This window comes from Bos grunniens, chromosome 14, assembly GCF_055505025.1.
Source record: "Bos grunniens cultivar Pamir isolate PY7600 chromosome 14, Bosgru_T2T1.0, whole genome shotgun sequence".
In the NCBI taxonomy this organism is placed as follows: Eukaryota; Metazoa; Chordata; class Mammalia; order Artiodactyla; family Bovidae; genus Bos; species Bos grunniens.
Window position 1 is genome coordinate 51,254,816 of NC_141178.1, and position 15,515 is coordinate 51,270,330.

At 40.6% G+C, this 15,515-nt stretch overlaps 1 protein-coding gene and 1 non-coding gene across 9 annotated transcripts in view; both read left to right on the plus strand.

Moving 5' to 3' along the window:
- TCF24 (transcription factor 24) overlaps positions 1–14,831 on the plus strand; it is a 29,778-nt gene extending 14,947 nt beyond the window's left edge. The window contains exons 2-5 of one of the 8 annotated variants that reach the window (XR_015140787.1): positions 9,980–10,090; positions 14,047–14,160; positions 14,410–14,475; positions 14,653–14,831. The gene's annotated coding sequence lies outside the window, so the exon portion shown is untranslated. Of the gene's footprint in view, positions 1–9,979; positions 10,091–10,515; positions 11,576–14,046; positions 14,161–14,406; positions 14,476–14,652 lie in introns of those variants that run through there. The other 7 variants (XR_015140786.1, XR_015140788.1, XR_015140789.1 and 4 more) reach the window with 7 other exon arrangements.
- Positions 14,250–14,336, plus strand: LOC147359404 (small nucleolar RNA SNORD87). The gene has a single exon (XR_015141370.1). It is a non-coding gene; the product is annotated as a small nucleolar RNA SNORD87 (small nucleolar RNA).
- Positions 14,832–15,515: the final 684 nt, after the last annotated feature.

A 15,515-nucleotide genomic window follows, 5' to 3' on the forward strand; every position in this document is an offset into this window, starting at 1 on the left:
AAATAAAAACCAAGAAGCCACGAAAGAAAAGCTCGGTAATTTTGACTATGTAAAATTCATAAAACGAAAGAAAAAACATAAGGTAAAGATACCGAAAAAAAAAAAAAAAACCTTGGGAAAAAAGCCACAACACATGATATCCACACTAGTAATCTCCTTTGTATAATGCAGCTCTCAGATTTAAAAAGACCAGCTACTCAGAAAAATGCCGCAAATGATGTGAGTACGAAGTTCATAAAAAGAAACCAAACACCCAGTATCTTTATGAAAAGACACATGAACTGACCTAAGAAATGTACATTTTAAAAAGCAATGAAATAAAATATTTCACCTATCTGAATGCTATAAACTATCCAATTATAAAATAAGTCCTGGGGATGTAATATACAATATGGTAAATATAGTAATATCTGTATTGTATATTTGAAAGTTGCTAAGAGAGTAGATCTTAAAAATTCTTAACACAAGAAAAAAATTATAATTATGTGAGGTGATGTTAACTAAACTTGTAGGAATCATTTTGATATATATCATTATGTAATACCTCTTAAACTTATACAGTGTTATATGTCAATTATATCTCAATAAAACTGGGAGGGAGAATGTGTAAGTGATGTTGACTAATTTTTCTGGTATACTAGAGTTAACTTGTTTTAACCATAATGCTTGAGTATTTATGTTTTTGATGAAAATTAACCTTTGTCATTTTTATCCTCCTGCCTTTTCTCTCCCAGGTTAAATTAAATGGAGAAATGTGACCAAAAAAGAATGACATAAAGTAAAATACCCATTTTTAGTGAGGGTGGGGAAATGATGATTATAGCACTGTTGGAGTATCAGTTCAGATCAGTTCAGTCGCTCAGTCGTGTCGGACTCTGTGCGACCCCATGAATTGCAGCACACCAGGCCTCCCTGTCCATCACCAACTCCCGGAGTTCACTCAAACTCACGTCCATTAAGTCGGTGATGCCATCCAGCCATCTCATCCTCTGTCATCCCTTTCTCCTCCTGCCCTCAATCCCTCCCAGCATCAGAGTCTTTTCCAGTGAGTCAACTCTTCGCATGAGGTGGCCAAAGTACTGGAGTTTCAACTTTAGCATCATTCCTTCCAAAGAAATACCAGGGCTGATCTTAAGAATGGACTGGTTGGATCTCCTTGCAGTCCAAGGGCCTCTCAAAAGTCTTCTCCAGCACCACAGTTCAAAAGCATCAATTCTTCAGCGCTCAGCTTTCTTCACAGTCCAACTCTCACATCCATACATGACCAGTGGAAAAATCATAGCCTTGACTAGATGGACCTTTGTTGGCAAAGTAATGTTTCTGCTTTTGAATATGCTATCTAGGTTGGTCATAACTTTTCTTCCAAGGAGTAAGTGTCTTTTAATTTCATGGCTGCAAGCTTTTTAAACACAGTTTCACCATCTCTCTCTCAATATGTTAAGTGTACATACCCTGACTTAGCAATTCTACATTAAAGAATTTGCCTAATGATATACAATTTTAAAAATATATAACAATAATTATTGTAGGTATTCATCATCTTTTGTCTCATCATCTGTATACTTAAAAGTTTCCCCTGCCTTCTGTACTGGCTGCACTCAAGTAACCTACCAAAAATGCAAACCTGAGGATGTGATGTACTTGATCAAATCCATTCAATGGTTCCTCATTGTGTAAAAGCAGGTCTAACCCCTTAACTTGGCTTATGAAACCTCTGTCTATATCACTGCCCACAGTCCTCTACGACTGCCTATTTTACACTTTGTGTGTGTGTGTGTGCCTGTGTGCTCAGTCATGTCTGACTCTTCGTGACCCCATAGACTGTAGCCTGCCAGGCTCCCCTCTGTCCATGGGATTCTCCAGGCAAGAATATTGCAGTGAGTTGCCATTTCCTACTCCAGGTGATCTTCCCGACTTAAGGATCAATCATCATCTCTGTGTCTCCTGCATTGGCAGGCGGGTCCTTTACCACTGAGCCACCTGGGAAGCCCACCCATTTTATACTTCAGGTTATAGTACACACACACACACACACACACACACACACACACAGAGCTGTTTCATGCTTCAGTGCTTTTGTTCATCAATCATCAGTTGGTCCACAAATATTTTCTTAATACTATGGCATGCATTGTTCACTGCTTGTCATATCAGTTAGGAATTGCATTCAGCTGCTAATTAGAAAGTCTGAACCATACTGGCTTCAATAAATTAGGGCTTTATTCTCTCCTGTAAAAGAAATCTACAAGTAGGAGGTCCAGGGCTGGTAAGATGACTTTGTAAATTGATAAATTTACAGGGGCCAAAGCTTCTACATATTTCTCCTTTGCCAGAAGTGAGTTACAAGGTCGCCCCTAGGTGTAAGGGAGGTGTATCTATCAGTCTGGGTTTGGAATGGTATCTGCTCTTGCTCAGTTAAAAACAGTCAGACTTCTTACAAGGAATTACTGACTTTCATCACTTGGATGAAACCAACTTGAGCTGGATTTCTAGGAACAGTTTCCTAAGTCATTCCATGGAACTTGGCTGCCAAAGCAGCTGAACCTTCTGCCGCAACCTGGACTCTGCCTGCCCAGTGGAAGCTGACTGACTCCAGAAGCGCACAGCCTTTGCTGTGTAAAGGCCAGCACAATGGATGTCTCACAGCTTGCTTTTCTCCTCGTGTAGCTCAATTTAGAATCTGGGTTTTACACAAGTGTGTTTCATTGGTGGGACCTAATTCACATCCAGAATCTAAGCTGCTGAAGAGTTTTGGAATGCTATATAATACTTAGCCTTTCATCCTCTGACGTATAGAAACAGATAAAAGGAGGCTGGGGAAGCAAGCAAACAGATTGAAACAAGAGGCTTAGCCCTAGAACCAGGCATATAACACAAACAAAATCAGGGTTTCACTATCAGGGAAGAAGGCTGGGGATGGATACAGGATGGTAACAAAGAACCTGACCCAGTCTTAAGAAATCAAGGAAGCCTTCCTGAGAAGGCAAAGAGGGACAAGAAGAGCATTCTAGTTAAAGGAAAAACCAAGTGAAAAGAATGTGCTGCTTTGAAAGAAAGTGCCTGGGGAAGAAGGGTGGGTGTTTCACATATATTATCACATTTATTCCTCACAAAAATCTTAGGAATAAGTTATATTATTCCCAATTTTTAAATGAAGGAAGGCTTTGAAATGTACATTAAAGGATTTGGATTTAAGGGTAGCCATAAATCTTGCATAGAAATGCAGCGGTATTGGGTATCAAGGAGCTATTCATAAGCAGAAAGAAAAGTACAAATTTCCAAACAACATAAAACCCCATAACTACAACTAAAAAATAAAACAGAGAAAAGTTATTGGCAGTGCATGTGACTATTAACTGACAAAAGATTAGTATCCAGAATATAGAAAGAAATCCCATAAATCAAATTTTTTAAATTACAGATACTTTAGTAAAAAAAACTGGGCAAAGCTGTGAAGGCTATGATTTATAGAAAAGAAAACCCAAATGATTAAAAATGTGAAAAAAAGGGAAAAACAAAACATTTATAAAATTATCTTTTCAACCTCATAGCAAGTGCAAATTAAAATAACAGTTAACACCATTTCATATTTATCATATTGACAGAATTGTTTAAATTCTGAAAACAGCAAGTTTTGACAAGGGTATAGAGTAACTATTTGGAAAGCAATTGACTGTTAAGTATGAAGATGAATTTATCCTTGGATCCTTAAACCCGGCAGTTCAGCCTCTAGAGACAATGGTATGTCAGGAAAGCTAGTTGTTAATTATTCAAGTATTCAGGTATCTTGTGAGCCAGTTGTTAGTAGCTTGAAATCACCGTGATATATTAACAGCATTGTTATTTTCGTCATTTAGTTGCTAAGTCGTGTCTGACTCCTTCATGACCCCATGGGCTGTAGCCCGCCACGCTCCTCTGTCCATGGGATTTTTCAGGCAAGAATATTGGAGTGGGTTGCCACTTCCTTCTCCAGGGGATCTTCCCCACCCAGGGATCAAACTCACGTCTTCTGCGTTGCAGGCGGATTCTTTACTGCTGCGGCAGCAGGGAGGCCCAGTTAACAGCATGGATATCTGAAAATGCTACAGATAAGGGTTTTGTTTGGGGGAGTTGGGTTTTACTCTTTTGTTGTTGTTTTGAGCTCTTATTTACCAAAACACCAGCAGACATAGAGAAACTCATGCCTAAGTACAAGGAGACATCATAGGAAAAAACATTCAGAATCTCCACTGTATTTACGTTTAATGGGGTGTTAATTTCAGGACATAATTCATATTAGATCATCACAGAGGTACAATAACATCATACTTTAACCTTAGTTTGAATTTTTCTATTACTTCCACATTCTCTACTCTCTATGTAGTCATTCTCAAATAATTTTTGTTTAAACAGTAAGGAAAGTATATTATTTCACATAAGAAGAAGCTGGAGAGGCTTCCTGGCTGCTTAACTTGCTGACTATTTTTAAGTTGCTTGGTTCCTTCTCTTCCCATTTTGCCATCAACGGAAGCTCCCCTCATTTAACAAGAGCTGTGGCGATGCCAGGAATTCTTTCACCAATGATCGATGGTGATCATATGTAGGGGATAAAAGCTGCTTCTTCCCACATGTTCCTTTTCATCAAAGAACAAAACTTTCCCTGAATTCCCCTAGCAGACTTCCCCTTCGGTCCCATTGGTCAGCTTGAATAATTTAAATTTTAACTCCATTACATTCAAAATTTGTCATAGGATTGAAGTAGTTGTTTGCAAGCCTTACATAAAAGTTAAATTTTTAAACAGAAAAGGAAAACCCTAGAGTCTCACACTGACAATTAAAGCCACTCATTATTTTAGATCCGGGCAAAAATCGTAAGTAATTTAGGTAATTTTCACTGAAATTATCTCAGTAAAGTTCATGTACTTCAAGTGCTTAAGAATCAACTTTCATTCAGATCAGTGCCCTATTTTCTGACAATTTAATGTATTTTTCACAGATTTAGAACTTTAACCTTGACGAGAGGTATAAATGCTATGATTATCTTAATGTCAATATTATGTTTAAAAATAATCTTGCCGGAGGTAAAAGGATCATATATATGAAAGTCATGCAGTTATGACTAGGGTCATTTACATTTCTCTTGCTTAACTCTATTTTGACATGCTTACCATTGAGCCAGGGAAAGCACAAGCATATGGTTATTATAGCCACTTCCTCCCAGTTCCAACCTCATTTTCTGCTGCAAACATGGAGGGGAACCAGGTTCTCCGAGTCATTCACTAATATGAAAAAGGACTGAAGGCCAAATGTATTAATTTACTAATGAGATTTACATGTGGAAGTGCAGACGATAGATTCTGACAGCTTCTAAGGAAACAATACCCTGTATGCCCTGAATCCACATATATGTCTACCAAATGTAAACTGTCTAAGATAATCCAAGTTATACTGTCAAAAAATAGCTATTTTTTAAAAAGTTACATTTGGATAAACCGTTATATTTAGGGCTTCCCAGGTGGCACAGTGGTAAAGAATCCACCTGCCAATGCAGGAGACTCAAGAGATGTGGATTCAATTCCTAGATCAAGAAGACCCCTGGAGGAGGAAATGGCAACTCATTCCAGTATTCTTGCCTGGAAAATTCCATGGACAGAGGAGTTTGGCGGGCTACAGTCCACGGGGTTGCAAAGATTCGGACACAACTGAACACACGTGCACACACATGTCATATAAACCATGAAACTTTCCCTTGGAAGTGGTTTTAGTTGTATTTGCAACTGGCAGCGTTAACTCACTTCAGCAACCTAGAGACTGGCAACCCCTAAGATGGTGCTCCTTGCTGGAGAATACTGAACACTTGTCATGATGTTAATAAGGGAATGATGGCTGAAGGGGGCAAATCTTCAAACAGAAAGGGGGCAGATCTTCAAATAGAAAGGAGGCAAATAGAAATGGTATATTTTTGCAGTCAGAAGAGAAAATGTACTATTTTAATAATTTTTCAACTTACTTTAATTATAAAATTGCATACACACAATAAATATCCAAACAGTAGTGAACGGCATACAAAAAAAAAAAAAAATCACTTTCCCTCCAAAACCAACTAGAGACATACATTGCCAACATTCCTTCTGAACCTCTTAAAAAATCTATAGTTAAATAAATGCATGTTCTTTTTATTTAGGAAAAAATAGGATTTTACTGAACACCTTCTGCATCTAGCTTTTAAAATTTAACATATCTTGAAATAATTTCCAAATCAGCAAATACAGATCCATTTATTTATTCAATCAATAGCTAGAGCATTTAATTCAATTAAATAGCATTTAATTCAATTAAATAGCATTTAATTCAATTAAATGCTAGAGACTATATTAGGTACTAAGAATAAAATGGTCAGCAAAACAGACTAGATGTTTCCTCTCACAGAATGTATATTTCAGTGAGGGCAGCAAAAGTATAGAATTTCTTTTTTTTTTTATGTAACTACAGATTATGAAGGAAACAGAAAAGGATATGTTTTACAGTGGACCCACTTTAAATAGGTGGCTCAGTCAGTAAAGAATCCACTTGCAGTGAAGGACATCTCTTGCACTGTAGAAGTGAGTGAGTGAAAGCTGCTCAGTTGCTTCTGACTCTTTTCGACCCCATGGACTATATAGCCCATGAAATTCTCCAGGCCAGAATCCTGGAGTGGATAGCCATTCCCTTCTCCAGGACAGGGGATCTTCCCAACCCGGGGACTGAACCCAGGTCTCCCGCATTGCAGGTGGATTCTTTACTAGCTGAGCCACCAGGGAAGCCCAAGAATACTGGAGTGGGTAGTCTATCCCTTCTCCAGTGCATCTTCCCAACCGAGGAATCAAAATGGGGTCTTTTGCATTGCATGTGGATTCTCTACCAGCACTGCAGGAGACCTGGGTTCAATCCCTGGGTTGGGAAGATCCCTGAAGAAGGAAATGGCAACTTACTCCAGTATTCTTGCCTGGAAAATCCCATGGACAGAGCATGGCAGGCTGCAGTCCATGGGGCTGCCAGAGTTAGACACAACTTAGTGACTAAACCACCACCACCACCACCACCACACTTTAGATAGTAAGGGCAAGTATGGCCTCACTGAAAAATTGACCTAGAAGCTAAGATGAAAAAAAGCAGTTAGTCACTCAAAAAACTGGGATAAGAGAATTCCAGGCAAGAGCAAACGCCTTGAGATGTGAAAGTTGTTTGCCATGTTCTAAAAACTAAGAGTCGGGCAGGGTGATTTGTGTGCAGCAAGAGAGGGGCAACAAAAGGTGAGGTGAGTCATGTGAAGTGCAGAAATTTTTTCCTCTAAAATATTTTTTAAATTTTAGTTGTATTGTTATAAAATATACATAACATAAACTTACCATTTTAACAATTTTTAAGTGTATAGTTCAATGAGATTAAGAATATTCACAGGGCTTCCCAAGTGGCACTAAAGAACCTGCCTGCCAATGCTGGAGACTTAAGAGACACAGGTTCGATCCCTGGGTCAGGAAGATCCCCTGGAGGAGGGCATGGCAACCCACTCCAATATTCTTGCCTGGAGAATCCCATGAACAGAGGAGTCTGATGGGCTACTGTCCATAAGGTCACAAAGAGTCAGACATGACTGAAGCCACGTCACACAATCACAAATTTGTTTTGCTAGGTTTAGATTCTCACACCATGCTTCTTTGAGGCAAACATATCCTGCTCTGGATTTTGTATCAATTTTTTAGGATTTGTTACCCAAGAATTCCAAGAACAGAGATCTGGCAGCAATAAAGAGGTGTTCATTTTGGGTGTGTTGGGACTGCAGCCTGGGGAGATAAGAGCTCCAAGAAGCACCTGAATTATGTTCTGCCACACTGAAACGTGGGGGAAGCTCATAAAGGCAGAAAACCACATAAATTATAAATTACATAAACCACATAGATTACATAAATTGTATGTCAATAATTAGGACTGGAGTTGGCAAGAAGTAAGGGTGCTTGCCAACATCCGATGGATCATCAAAAAAGCAAGAGAGTTCCAGAAAAACATCTATTTCTGCTTTATTGACTATGCCAAAGCCTTTGACTGTGTGGATCACAATAAACTGTGGAAAATTCTGAAAGAGATGGGAATACCAAACCACCTGACCTGCCTCTTGAGAAATCTGTATGCAGGTCAGGAAGCAACAGTTAGAACTGGACATGGAGCAACAGACTGATTCCAAATAGGAAAAGGAGTGCATCAGGGCTGTATATTGTCACCCTGCTTCTTTAACTTCTATGCAGAGTACATCATGAGAAACGCTGGGCTGGAGGAAGCACAAACTGGAATCAAGATTCCCAGGAGAAATATCAATAACCTCAGATATGCAGATGACACCACCCTTATGGCAGAAAGTGAAGAGGAACTAAAGAGCCTGTTGATGAAAGTGAAAGAGGAGAGTGAAAAAGTTGGCCTAAAGCTCAACATTCAGAAAACTAAGATCATGGCATCTGGTCCCATCGCTTCATGGGAAATAGATGGGGAAACAGTGTAAACAGTGTCAGACTTTATTTTTTTGGGCTCCAAAATCATTGCAGATGGTGACTGCAGCCATGAAATTGAAAGACGTTTACTCCTTGGAAGGAAAGTTATGACCAACCTAGTTCAGTTCAGTTCAGTTCAGTCACTCAGTCGTGTCCGATTCTTTGCAACCCCAGGAATTGCAGCATGCCAGGCCTCCCTGTCCATCACCAACTCCCAGAGTTCACTCAAACTCACATCCATCAAGTCGGTGATGCCATCCAGCCATCTCATCCTCTGTTGTCCCCTTCTCCTCCTGCCCCCAATCCCTCCCAGCATCAGAGCCTTTTCCAATGAGTCAACTCTTCACATGAGGTGGCCAAAGTACTGGAGTTTCAGCTTTAGCATCATTCCTTCCAAAGAACACCCAGGACTGATCTCCTTTAGAATGGACTGGTTGGATCTCTTTGCAGTCCAAGGGACTCTCAAGAGTCTTCTCCAACATCACAGTTCAAAAGCATCAATTCTTCAGTGCTCAGCTTTCTTCACAGTCCAACTCTCACATCCATACATGACTACGGGAAAAACCATAGCCTTGACTAGACGGACCTTTGTTGGCAACCTAGATAGCATATTAAAAAGCAGAGACATTACTTTGCCAACAAAGGTCCATCTAGTCAAGACTATGGTATTTCCAGTGATCATGTACGGCTGTGAGAGTTGGACTGTGAAGAAAGCTGAGTGCTGAAGAATTGATGCTTTTGAACTGTGGTGTTGGAGAAGACTCTTCAGAGTCCCTTGTTCTGCAAGGAGATCCAACCAGTCCATTCTTAAGATCAGTCCTGGGATTTCTTTGGAAGGAATGATGCTAAAGCTGAAACTCCAGTACTTTGGCCACCTTATGCAAAGAGTTGACTCATTGGAAAAGACCCTGATGCTGGGAGGGATTGGGGGCAGGAGGAGAATGAGACGACAGAGGATGAGATGGCTGGATGGCATCACCGACTCCATGGACGTTAGAGTGAACTCCGGGAGTTGGTGATGGACTGGGAGGCCTGGCATGCTGCAATTCATGGGGTCGCAAAGAGTCTGACACGACTGAGCGACTGAACTGAACTGAACTGAAGAGTGCTTGATAAACAAAGATTGCTTTGGGACTGAAATGATACATAGCTGAGAAAGATAGGGGGTAACCTTTGAAACTATAAAGTTGTAGCTAGCTGCTGCTAATACATTATTATTTTGAAACCGGCTGGTGGTGTCCTGAGTTTGACACAGTTCAGAAAATTCAATTTCTCCCTGATGCAGAAATATGTCTGAAACCACACCCAACTATGTCCACTTGGCTCAATTCTGAATGCCTGACACCATAGTTACTCCATCTTGATATCTTAAACGATGTAAAATATGTAATCAACTTCCAGTTTTCAAAGGAGAGATGATGTGTCTTTTACTGATTATTGTTTAATTATATGTTTTCATGTGCATTCTTTCTGACAAGATCATCAGCCTGTCTCTACCAAAGCCTAGTGCTATACAGTCAAGATTCAAGATATAATAGACTTGAGAAAAACAAGCATAATAAAACGCAAAGCACGAAAACTAACGAATGGTAAGTTTATAAACAAGGCAAGTGTTTTATAAATGCTTTTTCTTCACCCTCTACTATTATTATCAATAAAATTAGCAACAGTAACTATTGTCATAATATAAAGGACTATACAGCTTTTTTTCTGGTAACAAGTTCTTCTGTGAGTGTTAACGGGTCGATTCTGGGTACTCTTACTCTATATCGGGGTTTCCAATACCACTTTTCTAAGTACTGAACTACCTGAGGAAGTAAAAGACCAAGCAAATGAAAACCAGGAATGGGAGGAACTTTCTTTTCTTTAGCATTTTCTGGTTGCTTGGATCCATTACAAACTGGTAGACTAATCACATTGTCTACAGACCAGCTCAGAATGAGGTCCTCAGCAGCCCTAAAGGCCAATGCGGAAATCCCAAAAGCACTACTCAGCTCTCGGTGTCAACTGCCGTACCGCAAACACGCGCTGGCTGAGGGGCGGGGCCCAGGCCCGGAAGGGGCGGGGCCAGGCCTGGAGCGTCGGAGCGCCAAGCCGGGCCGTGGCGCTTTCTTTTCCGCTTGGCCGCGGGAGAAGGAAGGGCATTGAGGCTCCGTCTGCCTTACGGGAGTGGCGGCAACGCCCGCGGACACGTCTCCCGGCTCTTCGAGGGGGGAAGTCCCCGCGGAGTTAGATCATTTTCTATTTCTCCCGGGAACCCGACTCCGTGCCAGAGTCTATAAGTCGGCCTCGGGCCACTCCGCCTTGTGCGTTCCGCCCCGGGGCCCCCCATCCCGATGGCCTCCGTCCATTGCCCGGCACAGCCCAGCGGTCGGCGCGGCCTAGGCCTCCAAGTCATCCCAGGAGGCCACCTTCCCCTCCCCCACCCGGTTGACGCCGCCTCGAGCTCTCCTCCGTGCTTCTGCTCAATCGCATTTTGTGAGTAACCGTGACCTGTGAGTTTTAGCCGACCCTTGTTACTAAAAGCCGATTTCGACTGTTATCAGCTCATACTAACGAAGGGCCTTTTGCCATTCTCTGGGTTCCGAGGCGGGTGGCCTCGCGCCCAGCCCAGGCCTCGACCGGAGCCCTTTTGTATCCCAAGTAAACCTTTGTGTGCGGCCTTTTGGCTTCGGGGCCCCTTAAATGTGCGCTCGTTTACCCTTTCTAAGGAAACGTTTTGTAAAGGGGGAAGGGATTACCTTTTAAATCTTAAGGCAGTCTTTACTTGGCTGGACTTCTTGGTTGTTTTTAAAACTTTTTAACGCGCACGGTTAACCTGCTAACAGTGAGTTCCGGGCACTGCGCAGTGGCGCGCTGTAGGCATTTGTTCCTGGATCTTCCTTTGTAAATAGGCTCTAGAGACGTGGCACTGAAGTTGCAGAACAATCCGTAGGGGTTAGAAGACCCTTGGGCTATAAATGCCGGCTGTAGCCTTAGATGCTTGGATTTACGTAGAGATGTGTATTCTGAACTTGATACAGAAGAAACTGGTCAAGAGCTGGAAGACCTTTTGTCTGTTTAAAAGCACAGTTGTAAGTACTCGTCGATGAGACTTACTATAGTCAGGTGTTTTGTTTTTTTCTCTCCCCCCGACTTGAAATACACTTTTTTTCATCTCAAACAATTCCAACAGTTAACTTTGACCAGGGCAAATGTGATGGCTTGAAGTAACTTATATTTGGCATTTCAGCCATTCTTTTTGAGGCATGGTGACTGGAACCCTATTTTCATTGCTAAGTGTTGGAATTTTTTAAAACTTTACAAAATAACCGTTTGATTAAAATTTTGATAATTTATGTAAGTCCTTAAGAATAATTAAGGCTTCCCAGGTGGCGCAGTGGTAACGAATCCCCGGGTCGGGAATATCCCATGGAGTAAAATATGGCAACCCACTCCAGTATTCTTCTCTGGAAAATTCTATGGACAGAGGAGCCAGGCGGCTTACAGTACACGGGGTCGTGAACAGTTGAATACGACCGAGCAACTAACACACACAAGCATAAGAAACACACAAGAGTCCAGTGATCCATTTAAGAACTGGAATATTATTGATACCATAACATCCATTTGCTTCTCTTTCACATTCCTTCTCTCCTGAGGTGCCCATCATCTGGGATTTTGTGTCTAAACTTGGTTTTTTTTGAGGGGAGTAGAGTGGATAACAGTATTATACATACATATCCCTAAGTGTTGGTTGTTTCAGGCCTTAAATAGAACTTGTATGTAGTTGTCAGAAGTGTTATGAATCATATATTAAACTGAAGTTTTCCAAGTTGAAAATATTCATAACCAGTAGTTTGTGTTCCTAATATTATGTGAAATATCTCAGCATTTCAAGACTTGAAAGTGATAAATTGTTTTGCAAGGCCCAGCATTTGTTATGTCCTCATAAATCATTTCCAGTAGCTGTCTGTTCAATGATTTATCCTCTTGGGGTTCTAGGGGATATGATCTGTGGCCCTGACCGTGCCCTTTGCAGTATGTAAATATGCTTTCAGGCAACTTGGGACTTAATTCTACAGGACTGTGTCCAGTAATGATGTCAACATCATGTATCTCTGGTCTGAAATTATATTAGAGCTGCCATAATAATGTTTTTAGTTAGACGTCTGCACATGTGTTTTTCTATATCTAACCTTTAACCTGGCTCACCTCATCCATGTCAAGCTCTGAGACAGAAAAGCAATGGTTAGGTACTCATTAGGACCATCATGTCTTAAAATCTGTGCTGCCACAGTAAAAGAACATCATAAATACATCCATCATTTTTACCTATGCTAATGAATCCATTTCCAGCTTGGAAAAATCATTTATGGAATTATTAGGGCCTAACCAATTAAAGGTATCAAGACATGCCCAAGTCATTATAGGTATTAAACTGGGAGCCTTATCAGTTTTGATTACCAAAAAAAGTATAATTAAGCAGCAAGCACATTCTTTTGTTCCTTTCAGTTCAGTCGCTCAGTCGTGTCCGACTCTTTGCGACCCCACGAATTGCAGCACGCCAGGCCTCCCTGTCCATCACCAACTCCCGGAGTTCACCCAAACCCACGTCCATCAAGTCGGTGATGCCATCCAGCCATCTCATCCTCTGTCGTCCCCTTCTCCTCCTGCCCCCAATCCCTCCCAGCATCAGAGCCTTTTCCAATGAGTCAACTCTTTGCATGAGGTGGCCAAAGTACTGGAGTTTCAGCTTTAGCATCATTGCTTCCAAAGAAATCCCAGGACTGATCTTTAGAATGGACTGGTTGGATCTCCTTGCAGTCCAAGGGACTCTCAAGAGCCTTCTCCAACACCACAGCTCAAAAGCATCAATTCTTCGGCGCTCAGCCTTCTTCACAGTCCAACTCTCACATGCATACATGACTACTGGAAAAACCATGGCCTTGACTAGACAGACTTTTGTTGACAAAGTAATGTCTCTGCTTTTCAATATGCTATCTAGGTTGGTCATAACTTTCCTTCCAAGGAGTAAGCGTCTTTTAATTTCATGGCTGCAGTCACCATCTGCAGTGATTTTGGAGCCCCCCAAAATAAAGTCTGTCACTGTTTCCACTGTTGCCCCATCTGTTTGCCATGAAGTGATGGGACCAGATGCCATGATCTTAGTTTTCTGAATGTTGAGCTTTAAGCCAACTTTTTCACTCTCCTCTTTCACTTTCATCAAGAGGCTTTTTAGTTCTCTTCACTTTCTGCCATAAGGATGGTGTCATCTGCATATCTGAAGTTATTGATATTTCTCCTGGCAATCTTGATGTTTCTTCCAGCTTGTGCTTCTTCCAGCCCTTCAGAGATGTGTTAAACAGCAGAAAATTACTCCACTTGTTAGTGGTTTTTATTAAAAGTTGATTGGGAGTCAGAAAGATTGTAAGTTTTTCTTTTTTTTCTTAAATGGTTCTTGATGAGTATGGGGAAAAGAGCCTACTTGTCCATACTAGATATAAGATGCCAAACAGATACAAGTGCAAATGAGAATTCACGATGAAATATATTTAATTTTTAGGTGTAGCAGTGCCTATGAGTTGAAGATGAAGATCATTGTGATAAATGTTTTCCAAAAACCTGTCACAGAAGATGGCTGTGAAAACACAAGGAGGACCGCTGCACATGTAACAAGGTACCAAAAGTTATAATGTTAAGTTGTGTGCTTTTTTTTTTATGTGTGTGTGGTATTGTTCCTGAGGCACAATACCAAAATGTTTAATAACTGGCACAGTGATGACAAGTTACTTTTTGCCGTTTACCCAGCTGAGGGTATCTTTGAAGAAATAACTTTAAGACTGAGATGCCAGTAATATATATTATGTGAATTACTCAAATCTAATGCAGTTTTTTATTAAAATGGGTGAACTCTTCTTTTCAGCAGATAAGTACCTGCAAATGAATGTTCAAGTGCTTAGCAGTGGTGCTTAAAAACTCTTCATTACCTCAAGTAAGTGGTTACGATTTGTCCCGCAGCCACATGTTGACAGTTTGAAAGTATCTGATAAACTCCAGAAAGCTGAGGACATTTCCTTTCCTGTTGAAGGTGCCTTTGTGTGTCAGGTGTATGACTTTTAAGTTTTGAGTATGGAATGATTTTCACTGTTGGTTTCTGATTTTTCCCCAGAGGTGTGGCAAACGACGTTTTCGAAGGAAAAATGAAGAGTTGTTCAAGAAGACGTGCATTAAAGCAAGTGACAAAAATTAAAATTGTATTTAATGTTCATCTCACAATAAATTATGGAGAAAAGTACATCTTCCAATAATTTTAATTGCTGGGCAATAAAGTCTGTTCTCTTTAAAATATATCAGGTCTTTAAATAGCTTTATTTTCATAGTTACTGGTCAGACTTGTTTTTAAAGTACTTTAGGGATAGTATATTCTTGTCAGTAACCAGCTCCTCTGGATAGTGATTCTTTTTGAAGTGGCAGGTGGCTGGCAGCTGGGGAGACATTTTTAGTACCTCCAGTTCTCACTCACCCTTTTTGCCTTAGGGGGTTTCTGCAGAGGTTAATCACTATGTACTAGATAACTACGAGGGCCTCCCCCTTGAGAATCTCTGTGTATCTGAAAAAGAAGCACAGCTGACCCTTGAACAACAAAGGGGTTTAGGGGCACCAACTAAACATCTCAGCATCAAACATCCAAGTATAGCCTTATAGTCCAGCCTTTGTATCCAAGCTTCCACATCCTCTGGTTCAATAAGCTGTAGATTGTATAGCGTAGTATGTATTTATTGGAAAAAAAAACCCACCCTGTATGTGGTGGACTCATGTAGTTCAAACCTGTGTTCAAGGGTACACTAGTTGAAATTTTCTCAACTCCTTAAATGATACCTTACAAGTAAAGGTTTCACCTGTGACCTACAGATTTTTTTAAATTTTAATTTTATTCTTGGTTTGCTTTTACATTTATGAATTAAAAAGGGATCTGGGAGTTAATCTAAGGAAAATTGCAATTTTTCCTAATTCTAGTATACATAATAATAT